The 20,851-nt window shown below is 42.3% G+C and overlaps 4 non-coding genes across 4 annotated transcripts; 1 reads left to right on the forward strand and 3 right to left on the reverse strand.

The window, feature by feature from the left end:
- Nucleotides 1-498: 498 nt before the first annotated feature.
- TRNAY-GUA (transfer RNA tyrosine (anticodon GUA)) lies at nucleotides 499-587 on the reverse strand. Its single transcript is given in 2 exon segments — nucleotides 499-534; nucleotides 551-587. It is a non-coding gene; the product is annotated as a tRNA-Tyr (tRNA).
- A 10,775-nt stretch (nucleotides 588-11,362) lies between these two features.
- Nucleotides 11,363-11,452, reverse strand: TRNAY-GUA (transfer RNA tyrosine (anticodon GUA)). Its single transcript is given in 2 exon segments — nucleotides 11,363-11,398; nucleotides 11,416-11,452. It is a non-coding gene; the product is annotated as a tRNA-Tyr (tRNA).
- Nucleotides 11,453-17,023: 5,571 nt separating this feature from the next.
- On the forward strand, nucleotides 17,024-17,096 carry TRNAA-AGC (transfer RNA alanine (anticodon AGC)). The gene has a single exon. It is a non-coding gene; the product is annotated as a tRNA-Ala (tRNA).
- Nucleotides 17,097-20,014: 2,918 nt separating this feature from the next.
- TRNAY-GUA (transfer RNA tyrosine (anticodon GUA)) lies at nucleotides 20,015-20,105 on the reverse strand. Its single transcript is given in 2 exon segments — nucleotides 20,015-20,050; nucleotides 20,069-20,105. It is a non-coding gene; the product is annotated as a tRNA-Tyr (tRNA).
- Nucleotides 20,106-20,851: the final 746 nt, after the last annotated feature.

Consider the following 20,851-nt stretch of genomic DNA (forward strand, 5'->3'; position numbering starts at 1 on the left):
CCTTGCTGCGGCCTGACAAAATTTCCCATCTCGCTCCAAGAGCGCAGAGTAGCCCAGAGAATGGAAGCAGGGAGTAAATGTGTCCACTATTAAAATCAGAGATGACAGTTTTTGCCAGTCCCCAAGTATATTTCTAAAGTAACAGGGCCCACACTCTTTCATGGAGTGTCTAAAAGTCTAATAATAGATTCTTCGAATTCAAATACGCCTGTTTCATTAACTTTATTGAAGAGAACTTTCTGTCAGGTGTACACTGCTCCTTTTTTGAAGAGGGGAGGGATATCAAAATCCCGTTCCCCACATTCCTCATGATCCCTCCTCAACTTGGTGAAAATTGAGTCTCACTCGACTGTCCGTGAAGCAACCCTTCTTAGCAATTTTAAAGGTGGATTATTTTCCTTCTCTGAGCGTCTTACAAATTCATGTATAGCAAGCTGCACACTGCGTTCTTCAAGTTTCTTTATTTCAGGCCCAGGAGAGACCCTTTTAAAAGGGAACTCCTCCGAGCCGGACTCGAACCAGCGACCTAAGGATGACTATATTCAAACCCCTACAGTCCTCTGCTCTACCAGCTGAGCTATCGAAGGATGTTGTTGCATGTTATTTGGATACTTCAGAATTTACCTATTGCTTTTGACTATCCTGTATTCTTGTTCATTTTGAAAATATAGGGAAACGTGAGGAAAGTTTCGAGGATATTAGAAATGTTCCAAAATGTTCTAAAATGTTCTCATCTGAGTAGGGATAGTGACTATACAATTGTATGAACAATTCCCTTGAACATTTAAAATTTCACATAGGTCCAAAAAAAAACCAGAAAAAAAAAAAAAAACCCACGAGTATTCCGTGTACTGCTCCCTTAGATAGAATAGATAGGACCATTGCCCTTATTGCACGTGTTGTCCAGCTGTCCTGTCCGCTTAGCACCTCCTTTCTCTTTAGGAAGTGAATAATAAAGACAAGTTTATCTTACACAACTGGGTTGAAAAGGGGGGACCTACCACCTTGAAGCGGAGTTACTGCCCAGTTCATTTTGGAAGCATTGAGATTCTCCTTTCTGAAGGGCAAGGAAAATTGCACAATTTGTATAATTTGTAATTTGTGTTTGAGACACAAAACGTGAGACAAGAAGTGCGTTGTGTGTGTACTTATGTTTAGGAATTGAGCGGCTCATATGATATTGCACAATTGTAATGGGACAAGTAAATGAAACACAACACTTCTCCCTCCCCCCACAATTTAAAAAAGAAATATAACATTCTATTTACAGGTGTCAACCTAAATAACAAAGAGAAGCTCTCTGAAAGAAAATGATGTTTATTTGGGAATAGAGCATTGCAAAGAAAAAACGAGTGCCATAGGAAACTATGTATATTCAGGGAGGTAAAAGAAGAAAAAGGTGTTTTTGAGTTGGAGTCTGGCTCTGTCGCCCAGGCTGTAGTGCAACGATCTTGGCTCACTGCAACCTCCGCCTTCCAGGTTCAAGCAATTCTCCTGCCTCAATCTCCCGAGTACCTAGAATTACAGATGCCCGCCACCACACCCGGCTAATTTTTGTATTTTTAGTAGAGACGGGGTTTCACCATGTTGGCCAGGCTGGTCTCAAACTCCTGACCTCATGATCCACACGCCTCGGCCTCCTAAAGTGCTGGGATTACAGGCGTGAGCCACCAAGCCCAGCGACAAAGATTTTTAAGGGAAAAAATGAGAAGGATTATATAACTGTGTTGAAGTAATTATCATGTGCTACAAAGATGGATCGTAGAGAGGAAGCTAGTCCGAGGTTGGACAGGCAGTTGTGGGGCAGATGTCCTTATAGAAGTATTTTTTGTTTAGGATTGTGATGGCCTGTGCAAGGTTATGGTTTTTGTAGTCTTTTGTGATAGTTTTTGTTATCAAGCATGGCCTTTTCCAGCTCTATTAATCAGCGTTTTTAGTTAGTTTGTGTGTTTGTGTGTTTTAACAATAGTGACTCCATTTTGATTCTGACAGTTTTCACACAGGTATGCTGTCATGCTTAGCTAATAAATGCCTATGATGGTATTCAGCTTCCTGGTGCCTAAGACAGAAATGAACACCAATGGGAAAAATGGGAAGGTGTCTGGAGAGACTTTTTTATAAAATTATTAAAAGTATATGGAAATTATAAATTGTGAAATTTATGGAAAGGAGTTCTGGTGAATTTATCTATGAAAGATCATCACTTATTAAAGTTCTCCATAATTGTAATCTTGACAAAAATATGTTTTTTTCCCCAAAAGATCCTCTCCAGCGTTTCCCATGGGAAATATCTGCAGCAACATAACTAATATGTAATTCAGTTATTCAATTCATTGTTATGAGAAACTAAGAATATACGGTCTGGTAAATTCCTTTTCAATAATGTAGCCTAGCAGGGGAAAATGCGAGAAGCCAGAGAAGAGAAATGAGCAGATTCTGTATGAGATGGTCTCTGCCCATATGAAGTGTACTTACCTGAGCCTTGGACACCAGATGTAAAAGCAGTTGACCAACCCTGCCATTTCACCACCAAACCCCAGGATCTCAGTTCGCATGGTTTCTCGAATAAAAGCTTCACTAATTTTCACAGAGGGCAGCAAACATACTGAAAAAAATGCTCAGTATGTTTCTCATCAGTTACTGCTATGCTCACAAGCTCCCAGAGCCTCATACCTCCCAGTGACATGGTACTATAGAGTTGATTTTGATCGGGAAGAACTCCAATTGCTAATCTCATCAATTATTTTCTTTACCTATAAACTAATCCTAGCATGAGAATCTCACCTCAGGGCTGTTGAAGTTGGAATTTCATTTGCCTGAAATGCTCTTTCCCCTGATAGTCCCCAAGATTTGCCTCCTGGGAATACAAGAACAAGTAATTAGGACCTTTCCGCACTAGATATCTGTATCACTTTGTGGGAAGACTTCCTTCTTCCTCTTCTTACAGAATCTGGTGTCAGAATGACCATTCTATTCCCTCTTGCAGACACAAGTTCAAAATGGGTTTATGGATAAATCTAACTCTCTGAAATAATTCTTGGAGATGTATCATCATCACTTGATTACAATCTCACCCTGTACCTTCTCTATTGCTTTAGTACCTTTTCAACTTGTGAATTGAGTCCTACCTAGATGGTTTTAACTTCTCTTGAAGCTTACAGACCACTATAATATTCCTATGGAATAAAAAGGAACAAACTATTGGTAAATGTAACAACAGGGATGAAACTCATCTGCATTATGCTGAATTTAAAAGGCCAGATACAAAAGGCTACATACTATGGTATTCCTATGAAATTCTTGCAAGTGCAAAACTATAGGGACAGAAAATATCCATAGTTGCTGCTGGGGTAGAAGATAGGGGAAGAAATTAAGTATAAAAGAAACATGGTGATTCAGTAAGGCCAAAATAGAAAAAGAAGAAGAGGAAGAAGGAGAAGGAGGAGGAGGGGAGAGGAGGAGAAGGAGGAGGAGGAGGAGAGGAGAAGGAGGAAAAGAGAAGGAGGAGGAGAAGAAGAAAGAAGGAAGGAAGAAAGAAGAAGAAACAACATGGGAGGCTAGGCCTGGTGTCATGCCTGTAATGGCTTGAACCCAGGAGTTCCAACCTGCAGTAAGCTATGATGGAAGAACTGCACTCCAGCCTAGGCAACAGAGCATGACCCTGTCTAGAGATAAACTTACATGATTATGATTAATTGATTTTTGACAGAAGTGCCAAGGTAATTCTATAAGAAAAAGATAACTTTGCAAAATGATTCTGCAAAAACTGAATATCCATATGCAAATAAATGAACTTAGACCCTTATATCACACAATGTACAAACATTAATTCAAAATGAATCAAAGACTTAAATGCAGGGACTAGAACACAAAACCTCTAGAAGAAAATGTAGAAGAAACTCTTTGTGACTTTAGGTTAAGCAAAAAGATTTTAAATGGGACATAAAAGCATAAACCATAAAGGAAAATATAAGTTGAATTTCATCACAGTTTAACAAAAAATCTGTTCCTTAAAATATACTGTTAAGAAAAGACAGTCAGGCCAGGCATGGTAGCTCACGCCTGTAATCCCAGCCCTTGGGAAGGCTGAGGCCAGCAGATCGCTTGAGTCCAGGAGTTCAAGATCAGCCTGGGCAACACAGCGAAATCCCATCTCTACCAAAAGAGAGAGAAAAAAAAAAAGTCAAGTCACAGATTAGAAAAAGATACTTGGAAAACACTTCCCTAATGAAGGACTTGTAACCAGAACATATAACATACTCTTGCAACTCAATAATAAGACCAGACAATACATTTTTTTTAAATGGACAAATGATTTGGACAGATATTTTACAAAAGAAGCTGTACTGATGGCCAATAAGCATAAAAAGATATTCAACATCACTATTCATTAGGGAGATGCAAATTAAAGCCACAATGAGATACTTTACACACCTAAGAGAATGGCTAAAGTTAAAAAAAAAAAAAAAAGGTGAGAAATTAACAGTGCCAAGTGCTGATGATGATGTGAAATAACTGAAATTCTCATATATTGCTGGTGGGAATAAAAACTGTTCCACCTTGAAAAACACTGTCAGTTTTTAAAAATGAAATTATAAATATATTTGCCATAACACTATGTGAATATTTATAGCAGCTTTATGCATAACTGCCAAAACTGTCTGGGCTGGAGATATAATAATCTGAGTTATCTGCACAGAAACAGGCTTAAGTTCATGACCCTGGAGGAGACTCTCAAAGAATTGGGTGTAAACAGATAAGAGAAGAGGACTAAGAACTAAAGCCTAGGGAGAAAAACAATATTAAGGAGTCAGCGAGAAGAGGAAGAACCAGTCAAGAAGACTAGGAAGAAGCTATCAATGAGGAAGGAGTAACTCAACGAGAGTGTGATGCCCCAGAAGCCAAATGAAGAAAATATACCAAGAAGAATTGAGCGTCCCAATCTAATGCTGCTACTGATGAAGATCATTAGATTAGCAACAGTGAGGTCCATGGGAACTTTGAAAAGAGCCATTTATGTAGAGATGAGAGACAAATTGGAGTAAGTTTAACACAGAGGACAGGCTGGATGCAGTGGCTCAAACCTGTAATCCCAGCACTTTGGGAGGCCAAGTCGGGAGGTTCGCTTGAGACCAGGAGTTGGAGACCAGCCTGGGCAACATGGAGAGACCCCATCTCTACAAAAATTAGCCACAGGTGTGGTGGCACGCACCTGTAGTCCTGGCTACTTGGGAGGTTGAAGTGGGAGAACAGCTTAAGCTGAGGAGGCTGAGGCTGCAGTGAGCTGGTATTATGCCATTGCAGTGCAGCCTGAGTAACAGAGCCAGACCTTGTCTCAAAAAAAAAAAAAAAAAAAGAGAAAAGAAAAGACTGAGTGCAAAGACAAGAAAGACCGAGGACCATTCTTTCAAGATGTGTGAAGCAGTAGCTGCCAGAGGATAAACAATAAAGAAAGGTTTGTTTCCAGATCAGGGAGGCCGGGCGCGGTGGCTCACACCTGTAATCCCAGCACTTTGGGAGGCCAAGGCGGGTAGCTCACAATATCAGAAGATCGAGACCATCCTGGCTAACACGGTGAAACCCCGTCTCTATCCAAAAATACAAAAATATAGCCGGGCGTGGAGGTGGGCGCCTGTACTGTAGTCCCAGCTCCTCGGGAGGCTGAGGCAGGAGAATGGCGTGAACCCGGGAGATGGGGCTTGCAGTGAGCGGATATCGCGCCACTGCACTCCAGCCTGGGCGACAAGCGAGACTCCGTCTCAAAAAAAAAAAAAAGAAAAAAAGAAAAAAGAGAAGATCAGGGAGAAGTTTATTTCACTATCAACGGATAGAGTCAAGAAACGTTAATTTCAAGATCAGTTAATTTCGGCCAGTTGCAGTGTAATTCCAACACTTTGCGACGCTGAGGCAGGCAGATCACCAGAGGTCAGGAGTTCAAGACCAGCCTGTCCAACATGGTGAAACCCAGTGTCCACTAAAAATACAAAATAAATTTAGCCAGGTGTGGCTAAAGAGTCAAGAAAAGTTAATTTCAACATCAGTTAATTTCGGCCAGTCGCAGTGTAATTCCAACACTTTGAGACGCTGAGGCAGGCAGATCACCAGAGGTCAGGAGTTCAAGACCAGCCTGTCCAATATGATGAAACCCAGTATCTACTAAAAATACAAAAAAAAAAAAAAAAAAAATAGCCAGGTGTGGTGGCAGGTGCCTGTAATCCCAGCTCCTCTGGAGGCTGAGGCAGGAGAATCGCCTGAACCCAGGAGGCAGAGGTTGCAGTGAGCCAAGATGGCACCACTACACTTCATCCTGGGTGAGACAGCGAGACTCTGTCTAAAAAAAAAAAAAAAACTCTGGAAAATGTCAGACACTGTGGTGTGTGCCTGTAGTCCCAGCTAATCAAGAGGCTAAGGCAGGATCGCTGGAGCCCAGGAGTTCAAGTCCAGCCTGAGCAACATATTGAGACCTCCTTGCCCCCACATCCCTCCCTCTCAAAACAAAACAAAACAAAACATCAGGAAGAGAGTCTCATTAAATATACTAAAATAAAAACATTTTCCTTTTTTCCACAGTCTCTCTCTTGATTTATCATGGTGCTTTTATTTGCTATTTAATATCATTCTAACTAAGTAAAAGCTTAACTTTTACATTATTAATTTTACTGTTAATCTTTGTTGTTCAATGCCAATTTTAAATGTAAATACAAGGATATTTAATTCATATTTGGAATCACTGACATTCTACAATTTATATTTAATAGCTCAACACAAGCCTATGTATTTTGTTCTTACCCCAACAGTGGAAACACTGCCTAAAACTAACTCATTAATTAATTCACACATATTCTACCAATACTATCTTTGGTTTACTGATAAGGAAAGATTAAAAGGAAAAAGAACTATGGGTTGCCCTGTCTTTCCATTTCCTCCTATGTCAATATTTTCAGTGTAAGTGATTAGCTTATGCAGGGACATAACATGAATAAACAAGGATATGATGGGCTGTTCCTTAGACCCTGCCATTGCCTTCTTTCTGCACCCTTAAGCAAGTTTTGGTTTGAACATAAACTGTGGCCTCTGGGGGCTGTCAGCACCTCCACTTCTTTTAGTCACAGAGGTAACATGTTTATATGTGCTTTGAGTCTTAGCATCATGGTTCCCCCAAATTTTGTGCTCATGGGGCACTGCCAATGCTGTATATGAAAAGGGTGGCAAGGAATTGAGGCTGCCACCTGACCTGTCTCCTCGGTTCATGTGAATGCTCCGTTGTCCTATTGGACATCACATTCAAAACACAAATTCAATGATTATATTATCATGAATCTCAAGATGGCAACAACAGAGTATTAAACCAAGAGCTGGTCTTTCTGAACACAAAGTCATGTGCAGCTGCACAGGTTGTATATGCATAAAGCCAGCCGTGAACATAAAATATCAGGAAGTGAGGGGTAGGGGAGATGATGTAGAAATGAGAATCAGGACAACAGCTGGAGTGTCATCCTTGAGAATGGAATGGGATCTAGTGCCCAGGAGGACAAATACGATTATGTAAGAGTATCTGTAAAATCAGTACCTCTACTAACTTGTTTAATCAAAGTAAATTGTCCATTAGCTTGGCATACAAATAGAGATCCACTATTCACACTTGATCCTGAACCTCCCTTTTTGACAGACCTTTGCTTCCTTGACAGCCTCTATTCGGGAGGCTACAATAGTCTCTGGACTCAGACAAGCATCTTCCACTATGCAAGAGAGTGGTAACAATCACTTTTTAGAAACCCAGAATGTTTATAAATGAATGTTTCCATTTCTGCTGCCAGCATAGTACATCAGTATCACCCTTCACTATCTCTCATGTAACCTTTTAGATAACCTCTCTCCCTTTCCCCCAAACTCCTTTTCCTTCCTCTTTCCAACAGTATTCCCCACTCTCATGGTGCTACTAGATGCTTTATAAAAAACAAATCTAAGAGGGTAACTATATTTGATAAACAGTTGTAAAGCCTATCTATTGCCCTCAGAATAAAGAAAAAAGTCCTCGAAGTCCTAGCCAGAGCAATGAGGCGAGAGAAAGAAATAAAAAGCATCCAAGCCAGGCATGGTGGCTCACGCCTGTAATTCCAGCACTTTGGGAGGCCAAGGTGGGCGAATCATCTGAGGTCAGGAGTTTGAGACCAGCCTGACCAACATGGAGAAACCCTATCTCTACTAAAAACACAAAAAACAGCTGGGTGTGGTGGTTCATGCCTGTAATCCCAGCTACTAGGGAGACTGAGGAAATAGATTCTAAGAATAAAAATGTAATTTTTAAAATCTTTTAAAATTTGTAATACAGGGCCAGGTGTGGTGGCCCACGCCTATAATCCCAGCCCTGTGGGAGGCTGAGGCGAGTGATCACTAGAGGTTAGGAGTTCAAGACCAGCCTGGCCAAGAGGGTGAAACCCCGTATCTACTAAAAATATTCCGGGTGTGGTGGCTCACAGCTGTAATCCCAGCTACTCCTGAGGCTGAGGCACAAGAATCGTTTGAACCCGGGAAGCGGAGGTTTCAGTGAGCCAAGATCATGCCACTGCACTCCAGCCTGGGTGACAGAGCGAGACTCCATCTCCAAATAAATAAATAAAATAAAATCATATGAAATAAAAAAGAGTCCAAATAGCCAAAGCAAACTAAGCAAAAAGAACAAAGCCAGAGGAATCACACTACTCATCTTCAAACTATACTGCAAAGCTACAGGTAACCAAAACAGCATCGTACTGGTACAAAAACAGACACATAAACCTATGGAACAGGATAGAGAACCCAGACATAAAGTCCCACAACTATAACCATCTGATCTTTGACAAAGCTGACAAAATAACAAGCAATGGAGAATGGACTGTGTTCAATAAATGGTGCTGGAATAACTGGCTAACCATGTGCAGAAGATTGAAACTGGACCCATACCTTCCACCATATACAAAAATTAACTCAAGATTTAAATGTAAGACCTCAAACTATAAAAATTCTAGAAGAAAACCTATGAAATACCATTCTGGACATCAGCCTTGGCAAGTAATTTATGACTAAGTCTCCAAAAGCATTTGCAACAAAAACCAAAATTGTTAAGGGAAATGTTGAACTTCTGCCCAGCAAAAGAAACTATCAAGGGGCCTGGTTCACTCACTCATATCTGTAATCCTAACACTTTGGGAAGTGGAAGCGTGTGGATTACTTGAGGCTAGGAGTTGGAAACCAGCCTGGCCAATATGGTGAAATCCCATCTCTACTAAAAATACAAAAATCAGCCAGGCATGGTGGCACACACCTGTAGTCCCAGCTACTCAGGAGGCAGAGGCATGAGAATCACTTGAATATGGAAGGGCAAAATTGTGATGTGCTGAGATCACACCACTGCACTCCAGCCTGGGCTACAGAGTGAGACTCTTGTGTCAAAACAAACAAAACAAAACAAGCAAACAAAAAAACTGTCAACAGAGTAAATAGACATTCTACAGAATGAAGAAAATATTCACAAATTATGCATCCGACATAGCTCTAATGCTAAGGATTCATAAGGAGCTTAAATAATTCCATGAGCAAAAAACAAATAACTCCAATAAAAAATGGGCAAGAGACATCAACAGACACTTTTCAAAAGAAGACATACATGCAGCCAACAAATATATGAAAAATGTTCAACATCACTAATTAGAGAAACACAAATCAAACCTCAATGAGATACCATTTCACATCAGTCAGAATGGCTGTTATTAAAACATCAAAAATAATGGATGTATGGCAAGGTGGCAGAGAAAAGGGAATGCTTACATTCCCACTGTTAGTGGGAATGTAAATTAATTCAGCTACTGGGCAAAGCAGTATGGAAATTTCCCGAATAACTTAGAACTACCATTTGACTCATCAGTCCCACTACTGAGTATATACACAAAGGAATATAAATCATTCTACCAAAAAGACACATGCATAAATATGTTTGTTGCAGCACTATTCACAATAGCCAAGACATGGAATCAACCTACATACCCACTAAGGGTGGAATAAAGAAAACGTGATACATATACACCATGGAATACTACACAGCCATGAAAAAGTACAAAATCACGTCCTTTGCAGCAACATGGGTGCAGCTGGAGGCCGCTATTGTTTAAGTGGATTAACTCAGGAACATAAAACCAAATACCTCATGTTCTCTCACTTATAAGTAGGGAGCTAAACACTGAGTACACATGGACACAAAGGTGAGAACAATAGACCCTGGGAACTACTAGAGGCAGGAGGATGGAAGGAGGATGAGGGTTGAAAAACTATCGGGTACTATGATTACTACCTTGGTGATGGGGACGTTCGTACACCAAAACCGAGCGACACGCAATTTAGTCACGTAACAAATCTGCCTATGTAGCCCCTGAACCAAAAATTTAAAAATAAAAAGTTCTCAAATTTTATTCTTCATTTTCTGTGCCGGAAGAATAAAAAAGTATTGGCCAGGCGCGGTGGCTCATTCATGTAATCCCAGCACTGTGGGAGGCCGAGGCGGACGGATCGCTTGAATCCAGCAGTTCGAGACTAGTTTGGCCAACAAAGCAAAACTCTCCGACCACACCCCTCCTCTCTCCAAAAATAGCTAGGGGTGGTGACTCGAGCCTGTAGTCCCAGCTACTCGGGAGTCTGAGGTGGGAGGATCATTTGAGCCCAGGAAGTCCAGTGAGTCCTTCAGCCTGGGCGACAGAGCGAGATTGTCTAAAATAACAACAACAACAACAACAAAAACCCCCACACACAGAGAAACAGAAGGAGAGAAGAAAAGTAACAAGATAGAGGACCCCAAAAGTCTTCGTATATTCTAACCTCCAATAAAAACTGAAATGAAAACCTTGGGGCCAGGGTGCTCCTGGCATTCCCCACACCTCCCACGCGCCTTCTTAACTGAACTCCATTGCGGGCGTTGGCTGTGGTTTGCTGGTGGAACGTCAACTCGGGTCGGGGCTGGGGAGGGGAAGTGGGAATAAAAACTGCATTTCATGATCAGTAGCGGGAAATAAGAATGGCATCAAGAAACCAAGAGCCAGGAGTAGACTCAGGGAGGGAGTGGAGGTGAAGTGTTGCGAGGTACAAATTTCACAAGGAAAAAGTGAAGCCTCAGACTTCCTGGAAACACTGCTTTTCATCTACGCAGGCGCCCTTTGGTGAAGCTACCACGTTTCTGGTTTATTCCTAAAATATTTTACGCATGTAACCAAAAATTGTCTACTCGCGCAAGGTTGAGCCTAAGGAGCCGTCTGATACATATTTTTGTCTAGATCTTTATTTTCGTGAAGATCATATATGTCTGGAATCATTCACCCGTAGGTCAAAACTACCGTCCTTCGAGCCGGATTCGAACCAGCGACCTAAGGATACCTTAATTTAAAGAACCTACAGTCCTCCGCTCTACCAACTGAGCTATCGAAGGACACAAAGTTTTTCATTCTCTAGACACGTAGTTCTGTGCTCTCTAGAAGCCCCAAAATAATGTGCGTCCTGGAAGTTCTTAGGTTTTCAAGTCTTGTTCCATTTAGGAGACTAGGTTTTAATTATATTAATATTAATTTTTTAAACTACCATCTGCTTTAAAGCAGTATTCTCAGACACCGGAATTATTCTGTGTAATGATCTAGGTAATTGGCTTCATGGTTATAAATATGTAAAAGGCATTGAGTTTTATATTGAAAACATTAGGATATTTAGATATAGCTCAAACCAAAAACCTTACTGGAATCCCCCGTCCTCCTCCCCTAGATATACACAATCTCCCAGATTACGCCCTCTGTCCTGCTGTTTTGTGTGATTAACTCCTCCTTTCTCTCTTAAAAGTGTCTGGATTTGCTTGATAAATGCTATGGTTGCCCTAAATACAGACAACTGGGTTGATGAGGATCCCAGGGTTGTGAACAAAGCATTCCGGTATCCTTGCAGTTCTCCTTTCTGAAAGTCGAATGATAAATTGTGTACATTCATAACTGTAGTGTTGAAACGTGGAAGTGTCATCTGTGCGTGTTTGTGTAAATTTGAGTGTATATTACATAACCATGGTGGAGCAGTTAAAATGAAGCAAAAACTCTTGAAAACTTTACGTGGAAATATAAATATTCCTTTTTCAAAGCAAATTGTCCAACATAGAGAGAGGTTCTGTGTAGATTGTTGTCTGCTCAGCTTCCTTATATCTAAGGCAGAAATCTATCTCGCAAGAAAAGGCTTTAAAAGGAAAAATCCCAAGTTTTTCTTCAAATGGCAACTGCCAGTGCCTCTTGTCAGAAATATTAATAGCATACAGTTGATACTGAACTCCGTAATTAAGTGCCTTGCATGAGTAACTAAGAAAATAGTAGATGATAACTTTCAATGTTTCTAACCTAATAGAGAGCTAGCAGCTAGAGAGGAGTGATCCTAGGATGTGGACAGCCTCTCTTGACATTATTGTGTATCCTATCTGTACCTTGGACACCACGCGGAAAAGCTACAGAGATGCCAATAAGAAGTGAAATGGGCGGATCACGAGGTCAGGAGATCGAGAGACGATCCCGGCTAACACGGTGAAACCCCGTCTCTACTAAAAAATACAAAAAAATAGCCGGGCGAGGTGGCGGGCGCCTGTAGTCCCAGCTACTCGGGAGGCTGAGGCAGGAGAATGGCGTAAACCCGGGAGGCGGAGGAGCTTGCAGTGAGCTGAGATCCGGCCACTGCACTCCAGCCTGGGTGACAGAGCAAGACTCCGTCTCAAAAAAAAAAAAAAAAAAAAAAAAAAAAAAAGAAGTGAAATTTTGAGACAGGGCTGCTACAAAGTTGTTGTCTCTGTTAGGGTTACTGGGATGACACCTAGAGAAACAGGAAGGCCCCAGAAAGAAAACAAGTTCACTTTCTCACCTCCAGCCTTGGAGTCTGTAGCCTCCCTTTTGGCAAAGCTTACCCATAGGGTCAAGTGGTAAAACTGCAATGTGATTAAGAGTCTTACTTCCTGTATCACAAAGGGGATTAAAGAAGGGATTAAAGAGCAGCTTAATACGTTTTCCCGTCTAGAGCCTTCTTTTCGTAAAGTTCGTTAATTAGCCTGTAGTTCAAAAACTGACATCCTTTGAGCCGGATTCGAACCAGGGGCCTAAGGATGCCTTAAGTTTAAAGGAACCTACAGTCCTCCGCTCCACCAACCGAGCTATCTAAGGACACAAAGTTCTTTGTTCTCTAGAATTCCTAAATATGTGTCCTGAAAGTTTCTGGGTCTTCAAGTCTTGTTGCATTAAGGAGACTCAGTTTTAATTATATTGATACTCATTTTTTAAACTACAATCGGTTTTAACTCAGTTTTTACCTACAGTCCTCCGCTTTACCAACTGAGCTATCGAAGGACACACAGCTTTTCATTCTCTAGAATTCCTAAATATGTGTCCTGAAAGTTTCTGGGTCTTCAAGTCTTGTTGCATTAAGGAGACTCAGTTTTAATTATATTTGTATTAATTGATACTCATTTTTTAAACTACAATCGGTTTTAACACAGTTTTTTCAGAACACTGGAAGTATTCGGTATGATGAATCCATTTGTTCTGCGTGTCAAAATACCTGAGACTGGGTAATTTATAAAGAGTGGAGGCCAGGTGCTCTGGTTCACAACTGTAATCCTAGCACTTTAGGAGGCCATGGTGGGTGGATCACTTGAGGTTAGAAGTTCAAAACCAGCCTGGCCAACGTGGTGAAAACCCATCTCTACTAAAAATACAAAAATTAGCTGGGTATGGTGGCTCACACCTATAGTCCCAGCTACTGGGCAGGCTAAGGCAGGAGACACCGGGAGGCAGAGGCTGCAGTGAGCCGAGGTTGCACCACTGCACTCCAGCCTGGGTGACAGAGCGAGACTCCATCTGAAAAAAAAAAAAAAATGTAGAAATGTATTGCTCACCGTTCTGGAGGCTGGGAAATCCAAGATCAAGGTACCAGCAGATTCAGTGTCTGGTGAGACCTGCTTTCTGCTTCCAAGATAGCACCTATGTTTGTGTCCTCACATGGCAGAAGAAATGGAGGGCAAAAGGAAGAAACATTGTGTTCTCATATGGCAGAAGAAAGAGAAGGCCCCCCCACAAAAAAGAAATGGCATAGCTCTGATGGCCAAATGGCTTCCTAAAGTCCCCACATCTTAACACTATCATATTGGGTCTTAGATTTCAGTATAATGAATTTTGGAAGGACACAGACATTCAAACTCTAGCACGCTGCTATGACAAAAATACCACAGACTAGGTGGCTTAAAACAACAGAAATTTATTTTCTCACAGTTCTGGAGACTGGGAAATCCAAGATTAAGTTGCTAACTGATTTGGTTCTTGGTAAGGGCTCACTTCCTGGCTTGCAGATGGACATCTTATTGCTGTGTCTTCACATGGTTTGAGTACTCTGTCTCCTCTTATAAGGAAACTAAGCTTAGGGATCAAGGCCCATCCCTATGACCTTATTTAACCTAAACTACTTCCTTACTCCAACTAAGTCACTTTAAAGGTTCAGGATTCAACACAGAATTTTAAGGAAACACAATTCAGTCCATAGCAGTGGGTGTGGAGTTGAGAGTCAATAGTTTAACTACTGCTAACAACTGTTAAAACTTCCATGTGAACTTTAAGATATTCTTTTTTTTTTTTTTGAGAAAGCGTCTCAGTCTGTCACTCTGTCGCATAGGCTGGAGTGCAGAGGCATGATCACAGTTCTGCAACTTCACCCTCCTCAAGTGATCCCCCCACCTCAGCTTCCCTAGTAGCTGGGACTACTACAGGCACATGCTACCAAGCCCAGCTAATTTTTGTACTTTTTGTAGAGATGGGGTTTCTTGACCTTAATTTACTTCTGTGGAAGCTAAGAAGTTGTAAAATTTGATACCTAATCCAATGTTGCTGGAAACCAGAACTCCCAATTCAAAAGCCCTAGGCAAACCAATTGTTCCCAGTTTGCAGTCCTGCCAACACACAACCCATGGATCTGAACTATGGGTTTGGGCTAATTTTCTTTCACCTCATTTCCACACCTGCACTGCTAACAGAGTCATAGAAAATAAACAGAAAAGAGTAAGGGGAGGCCAAACTGACTGGATAAATTCTGTCCAAGGTGGAAGGAGGAAGCACCTAGGTGGTGTGAACCTCAAAGCAAGGCTGACTTTGAGCCAAGTTCTGAGATGAATGGTGGGTTTCTACACACACTTAGAATATCTGGTTTTTTGTTTGTTTATTGAGAGAGTCTCGCTCTGTCGCCCAGGCTGGAGGGCAGTGGTGCAATCTCTGCTCACTGCAACCTCTGCCTCTCAGGTTCAAGCGATTCTCCTGCATCAGCCTCCCAAGTAGCTGAGATTACAGGCACCCACCACGGCCCACAGCTGATTTTTGTATTTTTAGTAGAGACAGAGTTTCGCCATGTTGGTCTCAGGCTGGTCTCGAACTCCTGACCTCAAATGATCCAGCTGCCTCCCAAAGAGCTAGGATTACAGGAGTGAGCCACTGCGCCTGTCTAATATCTGAGTTTTTAACTCTCTTGTCTAAAATGGTGGGGACAGGAAATTGGGAGGTCTTCTTCCCGCAGAGTTATCCACTTTTTGTCAGCCATGATTGCAATGAAAAAGCAAAAGAGAAGAGCAAGTACTAAAGGTTGTCTTAAGGTCTTTAAAAGACCTATTATGTCCTGAGCAGCATAGTCACTTTCTTAAATAAGATATTTTGTCTTCTCCATTTTCAATTTTTAGCATCTTGCCCCAATTCCATTGAGACTAGAAAATAAAAAAGGAAGTTTCTAATGATGGAATTTCTGGAAAAGAAGCAGTTGAAGGTGCAGATATTGGGTGACAGCTTTCGTATGGCTTTTCTGAGAGTGATGGGCCTCTAGCAATGCCCAACGGATCCTCCTTTTCTCAACTAGCTTCTGCTGAACAGTACCTAGCACCTAGCACCTGGCACAGTACCTGGTACTCAGTAGGCCCAGAAGAAAAAGTGGCAACTAAAGCATTTGTCTTTGTGCAAACACTCTGCCTCTAAGTCTGCAGCCATAAGTATATTCGCTTCTCTTGCTAATATTTACCTCAGAAAAATAATTTGTACACCCCTTGATCGAAATCAGGACTACAGAAACCAGAATAGAGAAATCAAATGGGACGCACGCCCCCTCGTGGCCACAGGTCCTCCGGCGGTGACAAAGCCAGACAAAAAGTGGATTTTTTTTTCTTTTTCTTTTTGAGAGGGAATCTTACTACTCTGTCGCCCAGGCTGGAATGCAGTGGTGCGAACTCAGCTTATTGCAAGCTCTGCCTCCTGGGTTCAAGCGATTCTCCTGCTTCAGCCTCCCGAGCAGCTGGGATTACAGGCGTGCGCCACCACGCCCGGCTAATTTTTTGTGTTTTTAGTGGAGACGGGGGTTTCACCATATTGGCAGGCTGGTCTCGAACTCCTAATCTCAAGTGATCCACCCGCCTCGGCCTCCCAAAGTGCTCGGATTACAGGCGTGAACAACCGCTCCCGACTTTAAGGGACATTCGTAGATCTATAAAGACGCTGGATAATCTGTTTCTGGAACCAGATGAATAGATGAAAATTTTAGGGGTGCGGAGAGTGGTAGAAACTATTGGTTAGGCCAAGGCCGAACCTCATTGCTTGAAAAACTTGATTTTCCCTTCTGGCTGCATCCTCAATTTGCTTCCAGTTCCCGGTTTCCGTAGACGTGATTCCAGTGTTAACCTCTTCCCGGATCCCCAAGACAGCTGTTTCTAAGGACCCTGACTCCCTGACTCCCTGGTTCACCTGCACTCCGTGGTCTCCTCCCGACGGGATCCGACATGGCAAAACAGATTATAGATGGCGCTGAGGGGCGGAAGTCATGCTAAGGCTCTTTAGTCACCATTGATACACAGTTCTTCATTTTTTTCCTATTGGCTAATGACAAAAGTCAATTGAAATAGCAGTGAGTCCTGAATTACTTCCAGATATCAAAGAGGGTAAAGGATGTAAAAGGCGCTTTTCCACGAGGGGAATTAGCTCAAATGGTAGAGCGCTCGCTTAGCATGCGAGAGGTAGCGGGATCGATGCCCGCATTCTCCAGTTTTATGTAGTTTCCTCTCACACCTTACCCTTTGGCCTTTACTCCTATCTTTCCGTGAATATCTTGCTGACTCATAAACAGCTAACAACACACTCCCATATCATAATGGGGGTGGCCTTTCCTTCAAGCTCAAGATTCCCTCGCCATCTAGTCCTCGGACTGTTCTATCCTAGACAGAGTTGGGTTCTTTGGAATTTCTCTCACGGTTTTCAGTTCTGAACGTTGATCTCTGCCAGGTGCATTGGCAAATCTATTATGCACTTCGATCATTTATGTATTACATTTATGTATTACATTTTTATCAGAGCAGACTGAGGACATATTACAAATTTTTTTCTTTTCTTTTTCTTTTCTTTTTTTTTTTTTTTTTTTTTTTTTTTTGAGACACTCTGTCGCCCAGTCTGGAGTGCAGTGGCACGATCTCGGCTCACTGCAACCTCCGCTTCCCGGGTTCAAGCGATTCTTGTGCCTCAGCCTCCGGAGTAGCTGGGATTACAGCTGTGAGCCACCACACCCGGAATATTTTTAGTAGATACGGGGTTTCACCCTGTTGGCCAGGCTGGTCTTGAACTCCTAACCTCTAGTGATCCACCCGCCTCAGCCTCCCACAGGGCTGGGATTACAGGCGTGGGCCACCGCGCCTGGCCCTGTATTACAAATTTTAAAAGATTTTTAAAATTACATTTTTATTCTTAGAATCTATTTCCTACATGTCCGACCTATTGAGGACCACCTCAAGTTGTTACAACTGTAACAAATGCACTCCCATTATCTCAATAAAATGGATGGGCGGGGCATGGTGGCTCACATCTGTAATCCCAGCACTTTGGGAGGCCGAGACAGGATGATCCAGAGGTCAGGAGTTCGAGACCAGCCTGGCAACATTGTGAAACCCAGTCTTTACTAAAAATACAAAAATTAGCCGGGCTTGGTGGTGCATGAATCCCAACAAAAATTAGCCGGGCGTGGTGGCGCATGCCTGTAATCCCAGCTACTCGGGAGGCTGAGCCAGGAGAATGGCTTGAAACCGGAAGGCAGAGGTTGCGGTGAGCTGAGATCGCGCCACTGCACTCCAGCCTGGGTGACAGAGCGAGACTCCGTCTCAAAAAAAATAAACAAATAAAATAAAATGAGGGAGGGCCAAAGCATATGTAGGTATGTTTGAGGGTTTTTGTTTTGTTTTGTTTTGTTTTGACATTCACTCTTCCTCTTCTGAAGTCATCTTGCTATAACTTGCCGGAGGGTGGTGGGGGGTCTTCTGCTGTTCCTGGTGCTGGCATATGGGAGGAGAATTGTGACAGAGAATCTCTCTGGACCAAAATCTATTGTGCCTTGGCAAGAAGCTTAGTTCAGGACTATTTAATAAATGTCGCATTCAAGGCTCAAACATTACCTTTCAAAATACCTATTTTTTGTTTTGTTTTGTTTTCTGGCTGGGTGCGGTGGCTCGCGCCTGTAATTCTAGCACTTTGGGAGGACGAGGCGGGTGGATCACCTCAGGTCAGGAGTTCCAGACCAGCCTGGCCAACATGGTTAAACCCCGTTTCTACTAAAAACACAAAAATTAGCCCGGCGTGGTGGCGGACGCCTGTAATCCTAGCTACTCGAGAGACTGAGGCGGGACAATCTCTTGAACCCGGAAGGCGGAGCTTGCAGTGAACTGAGATGGAGCCACTGCATTCCAGGCTGGGCGACAGAGCGAGACTCCCTCTCAAAAAACAAACAAAAGGCCATTTTTCTTTTGCCTCCAACCAGCTTTCAAAAAGCAAGTTCATGGGGAGCTATCAGTTTAGATCCATCTCCAGCCCTTAATAGGAGTGGCTTCCAATGCGTTTTGGGCAGGACTCTCCAACCACCACCCTAATTCAATAAGCCTGGGCTTCTGTGTTTTTTTATTAGTTTTCCACGTGGTTCTGATACATATCCAACTTTGAGAATTATTTTCATAAAAAATAAAAGTTTGGAAACATGGGAAGGCACATACAAGAAATTGCCAGGCACAAATTCCTCAGAAAACGCTTCCTTACTTTGATCTAGACAAAGATATTTGTCATTAAGAACTCTACCATAGGTACCTGGGATCACATTTTCAGACACAAAGGGGTACAATGGGATTAATATATTGTAATAAGATTGGCACAAAATTACCAAATATGTACCACTGTTATGCCAGATCTCTACTTCGTGAGCTAATTCCCTATGTGGGTAGGAAATCCTGTCCATTTTTTCCCGTATGTATTATTTTCTTCTAAAATAATTCGCTTCTACCAGTGTTTTTCAAAACTTGCAGTACATGAAAGTCACCTGGTGAGCTTTTGAAATTACAATACCTGAATCTTACCTCCAAAGAAACCCAAGCATAGATGCTTTGTAAAATCTCCCCAGGTGATTCTAATATCTACCACATATTCTCAGCTAGGGTCGAAAGCCACCACCTTGACAATTAAAAGGAGAAGGGCGAATAGACTCCTTGAATGTCATCCCGGCTTCAGATGTGTAGGGTTCAGACGCTAGTGGTTCGGCATGTAACTCTCAACGATTCAGAACTTTGAACACCAGGGGACGCGCGTGCCCCACCAATTACCAGTTGCTCCGAATAATTCCCACCAGCCGCCCCTTTCCCCAGGCTGTGGATCCGGGGTTAAGGGGTGGAGAGGCCTCTGTGGATCTCTAGCCCAGTGGACCAGTGTCTGATTCACTTCCTCAGTGCCCAGGACTTCTAAGAGAGTTGGATTATATGAATTATAGGGATGAAGCCTTGATGGCGCGTGTTAAAAATTATTACGGAGAATAATAAAAAAAGAGATTCATTGCACATCCAAAATAGTTTTATAATAGATTCTCATCGAGGATATGTATAAGTGAAATACTCATTTCTGAGAATGAATCTTAAAACTTATACGCAAAAAAGATGAACTCCTTCGAGCCGGATTCGAACCAGCGACCTAAGGATAACTAGGGAAATATCCAACTACAGTCCTCCGCTCTACCAACTGAGCTATCGAAGGATTCATATAACTGTCTCTCTCTGCTGGGGATGCCATCTCTGCGCGAGGTTGGGCAATCGTGGCCGTTTGCCGTCCTATTTACCTATTTGACATCCAGTTGATATTTTTTTGACATCCAGTACCCCTTCGGAATTGATTGATATTCAGAGGCCCTTTTCTCTGAAACAGGGAGAAAACAGAAGCACCACTCTCACTAGTTTACAAAAAGAAACATAAAATGTTAAGGAGGCACAAAGAACTGATAAGAATTTAGCAATGACCATCTTCTGTTGTGATGAATGCATTATATAACCAATTTTAATCTCTACCTAAAAATAGAATTTGAAACATTTTAACACTGCAATTTTATTTTATTTTATTTTTTATTTTTATTTATTTATTTTTTTTTTTTTGAGGCGGAGTCTTCACTCTGTCGCCCAGGCTGGAGTGCAGTGGCACCATCTCAGCTCACTGCAAGCTCCGCCTCCCGGGTTCGCGCCATTCTCCTGCCTCAGCCTCCCGAGTAGCTGGGACTACAGGCGCCCGCCACCGCGCCCGGCTAATTTTTTGTATTTTAGTAGAGACGGGGTTTCACCGTGTTAGCCAGGATGGTCTCGATCTCCTGACCTCGTGATCCGCCCGCCTCGGCCTCCCAAAGTGCAGGGATTACAGGCGTGAGCCACCGCGCCCGGCCCGTACACTGCAATTTTAATGAGATTTTATTGAGATAATTGACAGGAGGAGGAGAAGGAAGAGCAGGCTAAATA

The sequence above is a fragment of the Macaca nemestrina genome, chromosome 5 (assembly GCF_043159975.1).
Source record: "Macaca nemestrina isolate mMacNem1 chromosome 5, mMacNem.hap1, whole genome shotgun sequence".
NCBI lineage: Eukaryota > Metazoa > Chordata > Mammalia > Primates > Cercopithecidae > Macaca > Macaca nemestrina.